Here is a 17,408-nt window from a genome sequence, read left to right on the forward strand (position 1 = left end):
ATATAATGCCCTCACCCCATTAGACTCATAGATTTGAATGTTTGGTCACTTGGGATTGACACTATTTGAAAGGATTATGATGTCTGGCCTTGTTGGGAGTAGGTATGACCTTATTATTGGGGTAGGCTTTGAGGCTTTCAAAAGCCCAAATCAGTTCAATAACTGTCTATTCCTGCTGCCTCTGGATCTAGATGTAGAACTCTGAACTACTTTTCTAGTATTATGTCTGCCTACATGACATTATGTTTCTCACCATGATAATAATGCACTAACTTCTCAAACTGTAAACAAGCCGCATTTTAATATTTTCTTTTATAATAGTTGTCACTGTATGATGTCTCTTCACAACAATAGAACACTGAATAAGCAAATAACATGAAAATATGACTGATAAGTCAATTAATCCATTTTTACTATATTATACCAATTCAGATCTTTAAAATGTTTTATAATTTTAGGTGCTTTCTTTTTGTAAGTGATAATTATAATTACACACAATCAATTTCATACAAAATTTGTGAAGATTAAATTATACAGCCAAGGACAATGTAAGCATTAGTGTGTGTGTGTGTGTGTGTGTGTGTGTGTGTGTGTGTGTGTGTGTGTGTGAATCCATTATTCATTTATATACAAGTATGGGTATCTATTTGATATTTTGACTAGAATCAGTGAGTTATAATATTGTAAATACACTCTCTTAATTTTAGCAACAAAATATGTCTAAGAGGCCTAGGCTGAGTATAAGTTGACTATCATTGGAATCTTCATAGTTTCACTGTGACATATTTTTTTGAACATTAAGCTAGCACTATTCTTAGATGAAACACTTTTACTTAGAGATCTCCTTCATTAGGTCATTCCCTGCAACACTGTATGGCCTCAGTTTAGTACCCAGGTCACTCCAATATGTGTTCCCTGTCTTTGCATTGTGGATGAAAAAAACATCTGATCTGTTATTTGGGTATATGAAAAAATTCTCAAGTTATTTGAACCTGTAAATGGGTCAATGTTTGCTTTAAACTTACAGAAGCAATATGCTGCAGCAATGCAATGAGGAATAGTCCCAAAATAGTGTTCCTCATTTCTTTCCAAAGCCTTCTAATTGAGACGCAGAAACTCATAAACAATAACAAAAATGAGACAACCTTGTTTTCTGTATTCCACATAGGTAAGTGGAAAATTAATTTTTATGGGGTCCTGAATATATATATATATATATATATATTATATATATATATATATATATATATCTTAAGGAGTATTTAATTTTTCAAAGTTACTATATCCCTGAGATAGAAACTTTGTAACCACCATATGACACCAATATAACTCGATGAAAAATATCATATTCACTCTAAAGAGGTAGTTGGCATCATTTTGACAATAACAGGTTGTTTGCCTGAATTCAACTTTATTTTCCTGATCTAAGTATGACAGGTTCTTGTGTGTTCAGATGGCCTGCAATATATAATTAGAGAGATTTCAAGACAACCAGAAACTTACTTAAATATGTTTCTATTTTATATCATGAATTTCAAAATTGCTTCAGTACAAGTTCTTTATACAGATCACCCTAGTTCACCCCTTCTTATCATTTTTTTTGGCCAGGGTCAACTGTGACCTCTTTGTTAATATCTAAGAGATCAGAACTGAATCTTATCTGACTAACCTTTATCAGGTGATAAAGTGGGATTTTTTTCTCTTATAATTGAAACCAACTGGAGAACTTTTAATTTGGGTTCCCCAACCCCTTTCTTTTTCCAGACAGTGGACTGTGTAAAAGCCCTGACACTCTGGTTGTTCCAGAACTTGATTTGTAGGCCATGCTGTACTGGAACTCACAGAGATATGCATGCCTCTGCCTCCTGAGTGCTGAGACTAAAGCATACGACCAATGGTGTGCACTATCACTCTTGGCTAAACTTTGGTTTCTGTAACAATAATAATATTTTCTTGAGTTTTTTGTGATGCCTCTGGATGGGTGTAAATTTGCTATTCTTTTTTTTTCTGCTTTTGATATTGGTTTTACCACAGACGTCAGTCATTTGTGATCTCTTCCAGCCTCCTTCCATATGTTCTGAATAATAAATCAAATACAGCACAAAACAGATTTTGTGATATAACATTGAAAACACTATAAGAGATGACACAGAGAAACTACCAAACTAAATAGCTCAATTAACAGAAAAAAGTTTTACAGGGGATCAAACTGCCACCATCATTGAAGGAGGGATGTGGGATGGTGTTGAAGGCAAAATGACAGAAAATAAGGTGATTGTATATGACAGGTGGGAATCTGAGCAAGCAGTCCTGGATTGATCTGGTAGTATGTACCCTCAACAGAGGTAATTGACCTTAGCATGAAGGATAAGGAAATTCCTAGAAGATTATGCATGATTCCTGATGAACAGAAAGTGCCTTAATTGATCTGCTTCTCTAGTGAACAGAAACCTTCAAGTTTCTTTACCCAATAACAGGCCTTCTGTTTACTCAGCCCAAGGCCTCCGTCTAGCACAGTGTCACCCACATGGCAATTTTGGAGAAGGGGTAGACATGACAACTATATTTCTCCTATTTTCTTTTGAAGTATATATTTTGATGAAATGCTATTCATACACACAAATACACACAACATGCATATATCAGAGAATACATATCTTATGTGCAAAGGCTGTTTAGTTTTTATTTAATCCTGCACCAGATATAAATCACGTCAAGGTGGAAAAATTATATTTCTATATTCTTGATGAGAGACTTTGTGCCTGGTCATTTTGTGTGCTGTGTTCAGTTGATGTTCCTGGGATGCCTGATCTTTTCTGGGTGGAAATGAGGGGGTGGATCCGAGGAAGGGAGGATTTTGGGAGGGGGACTGGAAGGCATGCAAGGAGGGTAAGCTTCGGTCAGATTATACTATATGAAAGAAACATAGAGGTCATCCCTGGGTGTGCTTGTTAGTAGTCCACAAATGGCTATTCACTATTTTAATTCCAAGCAATGTAGATTAGTTTCACTTAGCATTTTAAAATATAATAAGAATTAAACAATGTATCTTCCTCTGGGCTTGGCTTGTTTTATTCATTACTAGACCTATGAGGTTTACATTTTCCTTTATGTACTGGTGTTTATTTTATTTAGATGACTATGAGAAACATTCTTGCATGAATATTTGTAATATAACTCTCCCAAATCTGGATATGTGCAATATATATGAGTCAGCAATTGCTATGCAAAATATTAGTACAAATTTGATTGTAAAACTGTTCGTGTAAATTATTGAAACTGCATAAATAAAATTGGCTTACGATACTCAGGGCCACTTGTTTGAAACCAGGTGGTCTGAGTTTACTTTTCTTTGAAACAGGTAGTCTGAGTTTTCTTCCTTTCACTGACTTTACACATTGGTCCCAGGTCATTGGAGCCTTTAGAAGCAAGGCTATTAGCAGGTAGCATTACATCCAGTGTAGGACTGGCAAGTAGGAGCTGTATTTACCAGACAGAATATAAAATATTAAAATACATGAATTTCATTTCTATTAAAAGTTAGCTATTAGCCGGGCGTTGGTGGAGCACGTCTTTATCCCAGTACTCAGGAGGCAGAGGCAGGCAGGTCTCTGTGAGTTCGAAGCCAGCCTGGTCTCCAGAATGAGTACCATGATAGGCTCCAAAGCCACACAGAGAAACCCTTTCTCAAAAAAACCAAATAATAATAATAATAATAATAATAATAATAATAATGCCTTGGGCCCAACTTCCACAGCCCCCCCCCCAGCAAATCCCACCCCGGGGTCTTCAGGCAAGACATGAACATCCCAACACAGACAAAGCAGAAGAGAGCAACCTTAAAAACAACTTCATGCAGATGATAGAGAACCTAAGAGAGGAAATCAGAAAATCCTTCAGAGAAATGGAAAAAAAGATGAACCAAAAGATGCAAGAAATCAAGGAAAGTCAAAAAAAGCCAAGATAATACAATTAAACAGCTGAAGCAAAATGTTCAGGACCTGAAAACTGAACTGGAGACAATAAAGAAAACACAAACTGAGGGAATGATGGAAGTGGAAAAGCTGAGCAAACAATCCGGAACCACAGATGCAAGCATAACCAACACAATACAAGAAATGGAAGACAGAATCTCTGACTCTGGAGATAAACTAAAGGAAATAAACTCATCAAGCAAAGAAAATAGGAAGTCCAACAAATCTATAACACAAAATATCCAGGAAATATGGGACACCGTCAAAAGACCAAACCTAAGGATAATAGGTATAGAAGGTGAAGAAACCCAACTCAAAGGTGCAGAAAACATATTCAAATATCATAGAAGAAAATTTTCCCAACCTAAAGAATGGCATTCCTATGAAAGTACAAGAAGCCTACAGAACACCAAATAGAGTGGAACACAAAAGAAAGTCCCCTTGTCACATAATAATTAAAGCACCAAATGTACAAAATAAAGAAAAAATATTAAGAGCTGCAAGGGAAAAAGGCCAAGTAACATATAAAGGCAAACCTATCAGAATTACACCAGAATTCTCCACGGAAAATCTGAAAGCCAGAAGGATCTGGATAGATATTCGACCAACTCTGAGAGAACATGGATGCCAGCCCAGACTACTATATCTAGCAAAGCTTTGGTTCACTGTAAATGGAGAAAACAAGATATTCCACAACAAAACCAGATTTAAACAATATGTAACCACTAATCCAGCCCTAGAGAAAATACTGGAAGGTAAACTCCAACCTAAGGAAATTAACTACACTCACATAAACATAGGAAATAGATAATCCCACTCTACAAAAACACAAAATAAAAGGCGGGGTAAATGCACATACAATACAAGTACCAACAACAAATCAAAAACAAACAGGCATAAACAATCAATGGACCTTAATTTCCCTCAATATTAATAGTCTTAACTCGCCTATAAAAAGACACAGGCTAACGGATTGGATACAAAGACAGAATCCATCCTTCTGCTGCATACAAGAAACACACCTCGAATTCAAAGACAGACATTACCTCAGAGTAAAGGGTTGGGATAAGATACTCCAATCAAATGGACCCAAGAAAAGAGCTGGGGTAGATAAGCTAGTATCTAACAAGTTATACTTCAAATTAAAATCAATCAAAAGAGATGAAGAAGTTCATTTCATATTCATCACTGGAAAAATCCACCAGGAAGAAGTCTCAGTTCTAAACATCTATGCTCCAAATACAAAGGCACCAACATTCGTAAAAGAAACATTATTAAAACTCAAATCACAAATAAGACCTCACACAGTTATAGTGGAAGACTTTACCATCCCACTCTCACCACAGGACAGGACCACCAGACAGAAACTTAACAAAGAGACAAAGGAATTAACAGAAGTTATGACCCAATTGGGATTAACAGACATCTATAGAACCTTCTATCCAAACACAAAAGAATATGCCTTCTTTTCAGCATCACATGGAACCTTCTCAAAAATCAAACACATACTTGGCAATGTAGCAAACCTCAACAGGTACAAAAAATTTGGAATAATCCCCTGTGTCTTATCAGCCACCATGCTTTGAAGTTAGAAATCAAAAACAAAAAAAGTGCAGAAAACCTACCAACTCATGGAAATTGAAAAAAACACAATTGCACCATTTCTGGGTCAAGGAAGAAATAAAAAAAGAAATTAAAGATTTCCTAGAATTCAAAGAAAATATAGACACAACAAACCCAAACTTATGGGACACTTTGAAAGCAGTACTAAGAGGAAAGTTCATAGCTCTAAGTGCTCACATGAAGAAACTACAGAATACCCACACCAGAGAGTTGACATCACAGCTGAAAGCTTTAGAACAAATGGAAGCAAATTCACCTGGGAGGAGCAGATGCAAGGAAATAATCAAACTGAGGGCAGAAATCAATAAAGTTGAAACAAATCAATTCAAAGAATCAACATAAAAAAGAGTTGGTTATTCAAGAAAATCAACAAGATCAACAAATCATTATCCAAACTAACCAAAAGGTAGAGAGAGAACATGCAAATTAACAAAATCAGAAATGAAAAGGGGGACATAACAAAGGACACTCAGGAAATCCAGAGAATCATCAGGTCATACTTTGAAAACCTGTACTCCATGAAATTTGAAAATTTAAAGGAAATGGACAATTTTCTGGACAGACATCACTTACCAAAATTGAATCAAGAACAGATAAGCACCTTAAATAGACCTATAACCTCTAAGGAAATAGAAGCAGTCATAAAAAGTCTCCCAACCAAAAAAGCCTGGGCCAGATGGATTCACTGCAGAATTCTTTCAGAAATCCAAAGAAAAGCTAATACCAATGCTCCTCAAATTGTTCCAAGCAATAGAAACAGAAGGGACATTGCCGAACTCTTTTTACTAGGCTACAATAACCTTGACACCTAAGCCACACAAAGACACAACTAAGAAAGAGAACTACAGACCAATATCCCTCATGAACATTGATGCAAAAATTCTCAATAAAATACTGGCAAATTGAATCCAAGAACATTTCAGAGAAATCATCAACCATGATCAAGTAGTTTTCATCCCAGAGATGCAAGGATGGCTCAACATATGAAAACCCATCAATGTAATCCATCATATAAACAGACTGAGGAAAAAAAACACATGATCATCTCACTAGATTCAGAAAAAGCCTTTGACAAAATCCAACACCCCTTCATGGTAAAGGTCTTGGAGAAATCAGGGATAACAGGAACATACCTCAACATAATAAAAGCAATATACAGCAAGCCAACAGCCAACATCAAATTAAATGGAGAGAAACTCAATCCAATTCCCTAAAAGCGGGGACAAGACAAGGCTATGCAGTATCTCTATACCTCCTCAATATTGTCCTTGAACTTCTAACTAGAGCAATAACACAACAAAAGGAGATCAAGGGAATACAAATTGGAAAGGAAGAAGTCTAACTCTCACTATTTGCAAATGTTATGATAGTCTACATAAGTGACCTGAAAAACTCTATCAGGGAACATCTACATCCGATAAACACCTTCAGCAAAGTGGCAAGATACAAGATTAACTCAAATAAATCTGAAACCCTACTATATAACGATGACACATTGATGGAGAAGAAATCAGAGAAACATCACCCTTTTCAATTTCCACAAACAACATAAAACACCTTGGAGTCACACTAACCAAAAAATGTGAAAGACCTGTACCATAACAATGTTGAATCTCTAAAGAAGAAATTAAAGAAGATAGCAGAACATGGAAAGATCTCCCATGCTCTTGGATAGGTAGGATAAACATAGTAAAAATGGCAATCTTGCCAAAAGCAACCTACAGATTCAATGTAATCCCCATCAAAATCCCAACACAATTCTTGACAAACCTTGAAAGAACACTTATCAACTTTGTGTGGAGAAACAATAGACCCAGGATAGCCAAAACAACCCTGTACAATACAGGAACTTCTGGAGGCATCAGCATCCCTGACTTAAATCTCTATTACAGAGCTACAGTGCTGAAAATAGCTTGGTATTGGAACAAAAAAATACGTAGACCAATGGAATAGAGTTGAAAACCCTGATATTACCCCACACACCTATGATCACCTCATTTTTGATAAACAATGGAACAAAGAGAACATCTTCAACAAATGATGCTGGCATAACTGGCTGCAGACATGCAGAAGACTGCAGTTAGAGCCAAGCTTATCGCCTTCCACAAAACTTAAGTCAAAAATGGATCAAAGACCTCAACATAAATCCAGCTACACTGAACCTATTAGAAGACAAAGTGTGAAGTACCCTTAAACTAATCGGTACAGGAGACTGCTTCTTGAGCACTACACGAGAAGCATAGACACTGAGGTCAACAATTGATAAATGGGATCTCCTGAAACTGAGAAGCTTTTGTAAAGCAAAGGAGACAGTAGCAAGACAAAATGGCAACCCACAGACTGGGAAAAGTTATTCACCAACCTCACATCTGACAGAGGGCTGATCTCCAAAATATAAAAAGAACTCAAGAAGCTAGTCTCCAAAACACCAAACAATCCAATTAAAATGTGGGGTGCAGAACTAAATAGAAAATTCTCCATAGAGGAATCTAAAGTGGCTGAAAGACTCATAAGAAAGTGTTCAACATCCTCAGCCATCAGGGAAATGCAAATCAAAACAACTCTGAGATACCATCTTACTCCAGTCACAATGGCCAAAATCAAAAACACCAGACAGTTCATGCTGGAGAGGATGTGGAGAAAGGGGAACACTTCTCCACTGCTGGTGGGAGTGCCAGCTTGTACAGCCACTTTGGAAATCAGTATAGTGACTCCTCAAGAAACTGGGATTCAGTTTACCACATGATCGAGCAATTCCACTCTTAGGCATATACCCCAAAGAAGCACATTCCTACAAGAAGGACATCTGTTCAACATGTTCATAGCAGCACTATTTGTAAAGGCAGAAACTGGAAGCAGCCTAGAAGCCCCTCAATTGAAGAATGAATGTAGAAAATGGGGTTCATTTACACAATGGAGTACTACTCAGCAGAAAAAAGCAATGGAATCTTGAAATTTGCAGGAAAATGGATGGAACTCAAAGAAACCATTCTGAGCGAGGTAACCCAATCACAAAATGAAAAGCATGGTATGTACTCACTCATATGTGGATTTTAGACATAGAGTAAAGGATTACCAGCCTACAATCTACACTGCCAAAGAAGCTAATAAACAAGTAGGACCCTAAGAGAAACATCCATGGTCCCCTGGAGAAGGGGAAAGGGTCAAGATCTCCTGAGCAATTTGGGAGCATGGGAGGAGGAGGGAGGAAGCTAGAAGAATGAGAAAAGGAGAAGAGGAGGGATGTACAGGACATGAGGGAGCAGAAAGTTTGAGTTAGAGGAAGAATATATGATAATAAGAATGGAGGTATAATAGAGGGAGATATTTTTGGTTTACAGAGAAATCAGGCACTAGGGAAATGTCTGGAGATCTACAAAGATGACAACAGCTAACAATCTAAGCAACAGAAGAGAGGCTACCTTAAATGCCTGATAATGAGATTGATGACTAACTTATATGACATCCCATAGCCTTCATCCTGCAGCTGGTGGAAGTAGAAACAGACACCCACAACTAATCCCCGAACTTAACTTGAACCCAGATGCAGAGGATGAGTGAAGAGCACAGGGGTCCAGACCAAGCTGGTGAAACCCACAGGAACATTTGATGTGAACATACAGCTTGAATACCAGCATGGGACTGCTACAGACTCCAGGAACATGGGTTTCTGTGAGGAAACTTCGGAAATCTACAGGATCGCCTGCAGAAGTTCAGTACTTATCCCTAGCATAGGTCTGGACTTTGGGAGCCCATTCCATATAGAGGAATACTCCCTGAGCCAACACACATGGGGGTGGGCCTAGGCCCTATCCCAAAGGATACAATAGACTCTGATGACACCCTATGGAAAGGCCTCACCATCCAGGGGGAGCAGAAAGGATATGTGATAGATACGGTTTTAGTTGGGGGGGATGTGGTAGGGGAGGACAGGTGGGAGAAGGGAAATGGGATTGTCATGTAAAACAATCCTGTTTGTAATTCAAATAAAAGGTTGGAAAAAACACAAAAAGAAACAAATAATAATAATAAATAAAAAATAAAAGTTAGCTATTATCATATGAATTTCTTGTTATTATTTCTACACAAATTGAGTTGGGTAGTCTTAAGTAACGTCAAAAATGATGAATTTTGCTTTTTCCAGAATTCTTACATGTTTTACCTGAATATTTAATTTCTTTTGCTTACATTATATTTGAAGTTCTAAGAAAGCTCATTATATTTATTTTCTTAATATTATCAAGTCACAGTGTTGTATATGTGGGTGTGAATAAAAAGTACATATATTTGCTTAGGATAATAATAAATGGTTTTAAAAATGGATATTTTCAACTATTTGTGGAAATTTCCTTGGAACATGTACTTGCATGCCTTCCTGTGTTTGCATACATTCAGTATAATCTTTTGCCTGCCACAAATTAGAATGTGTAACAGAAAATGTTAGTCTTACATTTTACCATAATTTAAAAATGGTTTCGGGCAAACCTCAGGTAAAGATTTTCAAATTTTGTGAATTTTATAACAACATTTTACCATTTTTTAATTCATTTACAATGAGGAAAGACTAGTAATAACAAGCTTGTGGTGTAGACACAATCAATACCACTGTATATCTGAATAATGCATCAGGCATCACAAACACTGTAAAGATTTACCATTACATTTAGTTCATTCTAAGATGGTACTTGATGCTGTAGTTATTACTTGAAAGGCAGTTTTAAAATTGAGAAAATGTGGTGTGTTGTTTCAGCAACAGAAATGTTTGGACTAATAGGATAATTACCTAAACAGAATTTTAGGATTTATTGCATACAGATGATTAATACAAACCCAATGAAAAAATAAATTAGCAGAAGTTATATTCCCAAATGTTTTTGTTAGAGCTATGCAAATGAAGTTATGGCTTAGGATCTAGTTTGTAATGCTCACTGGTATAGTTCTTATGGGATAAACACTAGATAAGACTGCTTGGACATTGTTTTAAGCTAATATCAAGTCTTAGCAAACTGGTCATTACACTGAGTGTTCACAATCCCAGTGTAGTCCCAAGTCTCTCTCAGTGTGAGCTATTCAGCACAAAACCATGTCCTGGGTTAATATATTCAGTTAACAAGAACAGAAACCTAACAGCAAGGTTAGTGCAATGTCCAAAAATATGGACATTGATTAATTATGTCTTTGCATTGATTTTTGGCAGGTGGTATTCTCTACATGCAGACTTTAATGGCTTGAATGGTAATCCCACCATGGAGTCAGTTGCTTTAAGGTTTGGGTACCTACTATGGTCTAGGGCTCTGTTACAATTCCATTCATATTTGGAAAGTCATGTTTGTGAGGATTTACAGCTTTATCTTCTAATGCTACTAGGAGACACCATCACCCAGCAAAATTTCTGATCCTCTGGCTGTATCAATCTTTCCACCATTTTTTTTCCACAATGTTGTCTAAGCTTTAAGTGAGGAAGTGTTTTCTACATACATTTTTTGGAACTAGGCTCCACAACTCTGAAAGGAAGGAAGGAAGGATAGAAGGAAGGAAGGAAGGAAGGAAGGAAGGAAGGAAGGAAGGAAGGAAGGAAGGATGTTTATACCGTACTAGTTGACTCTATGTTTAAAGACAAATCCCATTTCCCACATACCTATGTAGTATGAGGGAAAAAATGACTTCCAAATGTTGTCCTTGACATCCATGTTCACATTGTGGTACTTGTGCCCCAGCCACTGACAAAATTAAATAACTATTATAAAAATTAAACAACTATAAGATTAAGACAATACACATTTAAGTTGAACATAACAAACACATACAACACATTTCTTTATTTATAACTCATGACTATTTAATTTTATGTACTTGATATATTTACTGTTCCTTATTTGAAAAATTATTTGTAAACAACAGACTTTCTCTATTTGTATTTGGGTATATTGGCACTTATATAAAGTTAAAGACTGAAAAATCTCTGAGTAAAACTGTTTGATGATAGGTAGATAAGTTGGGTAGGATAATGGTACATTTTAATGTTGCAATTGGGTGATTTTGCACATCTTCAGAATACCTCACCCTGTTTGAGTGACATCCTGTCTGACAAGGGAAACAAAATCAGGCTATTCTGGTTAGAGCACAATTTGTCTCAGGACAGAAAATATAAGAAACGTGTGATAACATCACTTAGCATTTGAATGTCTCATTATTTTCCCAAAAATAATGATTCTGAATAAAGTTTTATAGAAATAATGATGGTACAAGTCATGATAAAGTTTGCAGTTCTTACAGATGATTTTATTGTATCACAATAACTAAGTATATAAATGAAGTCAGGAAATATTATCTTGATTAAGCATCTATTCCTTTAAATTTAAATATAAAATGAAATATACCATGGGGTTTGCTAACATATATGTCTGCATGACTAAACAAACCTAAAGAATCATTTATATGCACAGAAACAGAATGTGAGTAACTCACATATTTTCATAGTCCATTTGGAAACAGCTTCATCTTTACCCTCACGATAAAAAATCAGAAATGTGGCAAACATTCAGAGATGGTTCCATAGAATTTTGAATGAAACTGAAATGTATACAAACACAGAATTTTTTCTATATTCCTAAGACTTTCTAAGTCCCCAGTGGGTTACTTCTAGCTCTGGATTTTCATAGGCAATTAATTTTATTGCTCAGAATATTTTAATAATTTGAAGTTATCTAAAGAGATTGATCAAATATCTTCCTTGTGGCAAATGATTTATTATTGATCACGAAATGTGTATTAATCAATGGAATGAGAATAAGAACTCTCTTCCCCATGAGAAAGCCTTGAACACTTAAGACAGTGACTTTTGCCTTGTTTGTTGTTTTTTTCCTTTGGTTTAAAAAACCCTCATTTCTAATACTTGTCATAAAAAAATTGTGGTCTGTGGATCAAGAACTAAAGCTTGATTAAAATGAAGAAAAACGCTGTTCCAAAACAATGAATCCTAATATGAAAAATGAGATTGCCTGGTTACTCATACACACATTATAGTTTGAGAAAGAGCCATAAATGTCTTATATATTTCAGAGTCCTGAAACTTCTTTAATATTGGTACACACTCACACAATATTTTGATTATTTTTCTGTTTAGATATAGTTTTTATCTACTTAAGTGCATAGACCTTAAATGAACAGCATACTCACTTTTGATAAGTCATGACTACTACCAACATTACCACCAAAGTTATTAATGTTATCACTATCTGACACAAATAATTCTGGACTTTAGGCAAACTCTTCAATCCTTTGTATCACTAAAGATTATTTTGAATATGCTATATCATTATAATGCTGAGGTAATTTGATATATGTTGATTTTCATTAGTTCTTTTATCTAACACAAACATCTTTTTAGATTTTTCCATGTTGCTGAATATATGAGCAATTGGTTAGGTTCCATCACTCAGTACTATCTTGTTATGTAAATATCAAAACATTTGTTTACTTATTCAGACTGTTGTGGGGTATTTGGGATTTTTACAGTTACTGGCTGCCATAAATATTCTTGACTAGTGAGCTTTGCTATCATATGTTTTCATTTCTCTTAGGTACACACCTAGAAATATAATTACTTTGTGAAAATATATGGAGGATTAATATTACCAATGTAATATTATAAAAATATTCAAACACATAGAAAATTAAGTTGAACTCTACAATGACCATACCTACCTCCCATAATCTTCTGAAATTTGCCACTAATATTTGATTACACTTCATTTGTTGCATATCAAACATTTTGGCTATTTTTGGCCTAAATACTTTTGGTAAATTACAGAGATAATTATAACTCCTATTTAATACTTCAGCTAATAAATAACTAGTGTCTTCATGTTCTATTATTATGAAAATACACTGTAACCAGAGCAATTCTTATAAAGGAAAACATTTAATTGAGGCTGGCCTACAGTTTCAGAGGTTTCAGTCCATTATGATCATGGTAGGAAACAGGGTAGCACACAGGCAGGTGTAGCACTTGCTAACTGACAGTTCTACATCTTGATCAGCAGGTAGCAGGAAGGAAAATGAGCCACTGTACCTGCCTTGAACTTCAGAAACCTCAAAAACCACCACCAGTGACACACTTCCTACAACAGTGCCAAAAATTATTTCAGTAAAGCCATACATCCTAATAGTGCCACACCCTATAACCCTATGGGAGCCATTTTAATCAAATCACCAAATTGTACTCCCTGGCCCTCATAGACCTCATAATGTAAAACTGATTTCAAGCCACCTTCAATAGTCTTTGCCTTGATTGGGGTTCTATTGCTGTGAAGAAACACCATGAACATGGCAACCCTAATAAAGGAAAATGTTTAATTGGACTGGCTCACTTACAGTTCAGAGGTTTAGTCCTTTATCATCATGGCAGACATGGTACTTTAGAAGGAGCTGAGAGTAAATACATCCTGATCTATAGACAACAGGAAGTGGTGTGAGACAGTCAGTATGGCTTGAGCATATATGAGACCTCAAGGCCTTACTTGACAGTAACACATTTCCTCCAACACATATCTATCCCAAAAAAGCCACATGTCCTAATAGTGCCATTCTCTAAGAGCTCATGGGGGCTGTAAGAGCTATTCTTGGTTGTCAACTTGATCAAATGTGGAATGAACTGCAATCCAGAAATGGAAGGCACACTTGTAATATAGAACTTGAGGCGGGAAGACAGTGTGCCTTTGATATCAATCTTAAGAATGTAGGCACACTTTTGATACAGATGTTGAGGTGGGATGGTACATGCCTTTAATCCAGATCTTTAGGTGTCCCTCATCACCACTGTTTTCTATGCTCCTAATATTACATCTCACTAAGCATCACTTAACACATCCAACTGTTTTTCCAATCCAAACTCCCAATGTCTGCATTCCTACAAACCAAAGCATGTTCAGAACTATCACATCATCCTACACCCTGCCACCATTTTCTGTCTTAGTTAATGTTCCATTGTTGTGAAAAGATAGCATGATCATGAGAACTCTTATAAAGGAAAGCATTCAACTGGGGCTGGCTTGTAGTTCAGAAGCTTAATCTATTATCATCATCACAGGAAGCATGACAGCATTTAGGCAGATATGGTACTGGAAAGGTAGCTGAGAATTCTATATCTGGATCAGCAGATAGCAGGAAGAGAGAGTGAGCCACTGGCCTGGTTTGAGCTTAAAACTTCAAAGCCTGCCCACAGTGATACACTTCCTCCAACAAATCCATACTTACTAATAGTGCCACTACCTCTAGTCTATTGGGGCCATTTTCCTTCAAACCATGAAAACTAGCAAATTCTATCTTTTTCATTCTTTTTAAAAATAAATTGTATTTAACTTAGAAAAAACTTATTTCACATATCAGTCCCAGTTCCCTCTACATCCCATCCTCCCATGTCCCCCACCGACCCCTTCATCCCATCACCCAACTACTCCCCAGTGATGGTGAGACCTTCCATGAGGGATCATAAAAATCTGTCTAGTCATTTGGGGCAGGGCCTAGGCCCTCCCCTGTGTGTCTAAGCTAAGAGAGTATCCCTCCATGAGAAATGGGCTCCCAAAGTCTGGTCCTGCACTAGGGATACATCCGGGTCCCACTGCCAGAGGCCCCATAGACTACCCAGTGCTCCTAGCTAACACCCACATTCAGGAAGCCTTGTTTGGCCCTATGTTGGTTCCCCAGATGTTAGACTGGGTTCCATGACTTCCCACTTGCACAGGTCAGCTGTTTCTGTGAGTTTTCCCTGCGTGGTCTTGACCCCTTTGTTTGTCACTCCTGCCTCTCTGAAACTGGATTCCCAGAGTTTGGCTCAGTAATTAGCTGTGAATCTCTACTTCTGCTTCCATCAGCTACTGCATGAAGGCTTTAGGATGGCATTTAAGGTAGTCATCTTTCTCATTATAGGGGAAGGACATTTAAGGTAGCCTCTCCATTATTGCTTATGTTCCTAGTAGGTATCATCCTTGTGGATCTCTGTACAATTCCTTAGTGCCAGATTTCTCTTTAAACCTATAGTGGGTCTAATGATGTCTCTTTTCTTGCTCTCTTCTATTCCTCTCCCCATTCAATCTTCCTGATCCCAGCGTTTCTTTGTGTAGACCTTTTGCCTGTCTTGGAACTAGTTCTGTACACCAGGCTGGCCTTAAATTCACAGAAATATACCTGTGTCTGCCACATGAGTACTGGGATTAAAAGTGTGAGCCACCCTCACCTAACTACAAATGTTATCTTTACATATATACTTTATTATAAATAAAATATACACAAAATAAAATTGTTGCATTGCTCCTGGTAGATAGTAATATCTACCTACTACTTAATTTAAGCCTTTTTCCTTATTGAACATGTGTAGTATCTAGAAAATCTCCTTATGCTTTTATTTCTCATAAGTCTCTTTTGAATCTTGTGGAAACAAAAGGTTCTAGAGATTTTTCTCCATTAATCAGATTTTTTGGCTTGAAAAATCTACATAAAATCAAATATTGATATTCATTTATATTACTATTTTATCAGTTTCTTTCTATTATTCCATTTACCTGATGATTGCTAAAATATTAATGTTTACTTATATAACAGTTTTAACAGATTCTATTTTTTCTATTATTCCACTTATCTCATGATTGCTCAAAATCATTGTGTTTGTTGGTAAGGGCTCACTTTTCATGCCTGAAGAAGGAACTGTGATATAACCAAACTGTAATTTGGCTTATCCTTTTAGCTACTGATGCAAGTGTGGGATAGTCCCTCTTTTATTTTTAAATAAAATGAATCCAAGGATAAACTTATTGATTCTTCATGATGAGTTTTACATGATTTTATTTTCATTTCTCTCTATGGTGTATTTAGAAGTGGGATTTTGAGTCTAAAGAGAATGTATATTTGTTTCTGCCAGAACTTATTTTAAAATGACGCACCCTAACTAACATTTGGTGTTGTCAGTCTGCTTTATTTTAGTCATGCATGTGGGAGTGTAGCTGTATAACACTGTAATTCCATTCTCATTATCCTGATGACTCACGATATAGAGAATTTTTATGGGTATACTGACCATTCATACATTCCTTGTGAACTGATTAAAGAAACATATTCTCATTTTCAAACCTGGGTTCATTTTGATGAATTATTTTCTAATTATGTGAAAGAAATTTTTTATGTATGTGCATCGTGGAACATATCTTACCAAATACTTCTAGAAGTATTTGATATCAATCACACACTTACTTTGTTTAGGCTGTCTTTCATTAGTATTTTTAAGATTGATTTAACATAATTATGGCTTTCATTTCAATGTTTTCAACTCAGAAGACATTTCCCTTCCATTTAGTAGTTTGTTTTGTTTTGTTTTATTTTTCCAGACAGTATCTTATGTAGCTTAAATTGTCCTCAAATTATCTATGGAGTAGTGGGTAGATCGTTAATTTCCCTTCCCCCTGACACTACTTGCCAAGTTTTAGATTACTCTTTACACTAGTACTCTGCCTGGCAACCTTAAAACTTTAGTTTAAGCCTCATGCTTAGTTCTGTGATCTATGACAGGGTATATTTTGCATCTAATCTATAGTATAAGGAAAATACCTTTTTTTGTTCCGAGTCATTATCAAGTTTTTGGGAAACAATCTTTAAAAATTGATACATGCGCTTTTTGAAGTGCTTTGATTTCTGTGTTAAAAACACCTGCTTAAATAAGACCTGAACAAGAAGGACACCAATATACAGCTAATATGAACCAGGAAAGCTACATCCAACCAGGTGTAACACAATAAATGAAATGACCCAGAGACTGAT

Source organism: Cricetulus griseus (assembly GCF_003668045.3).
Source record: "Cricetulus griseus strain 17A/GY chromosome 1 unlocalized genomic scaffold, alternate assembly CriGri-PICRH-1.0 chr1_1, whole genome shotgun sequence".
In the NCBI taxonomy this organism is placed as follows: Eukaryota; Metazoa; Chordata; class Mammalia; order Rodentia; family Cricetidae; genus Cricetulus; species Cricetulus griseus.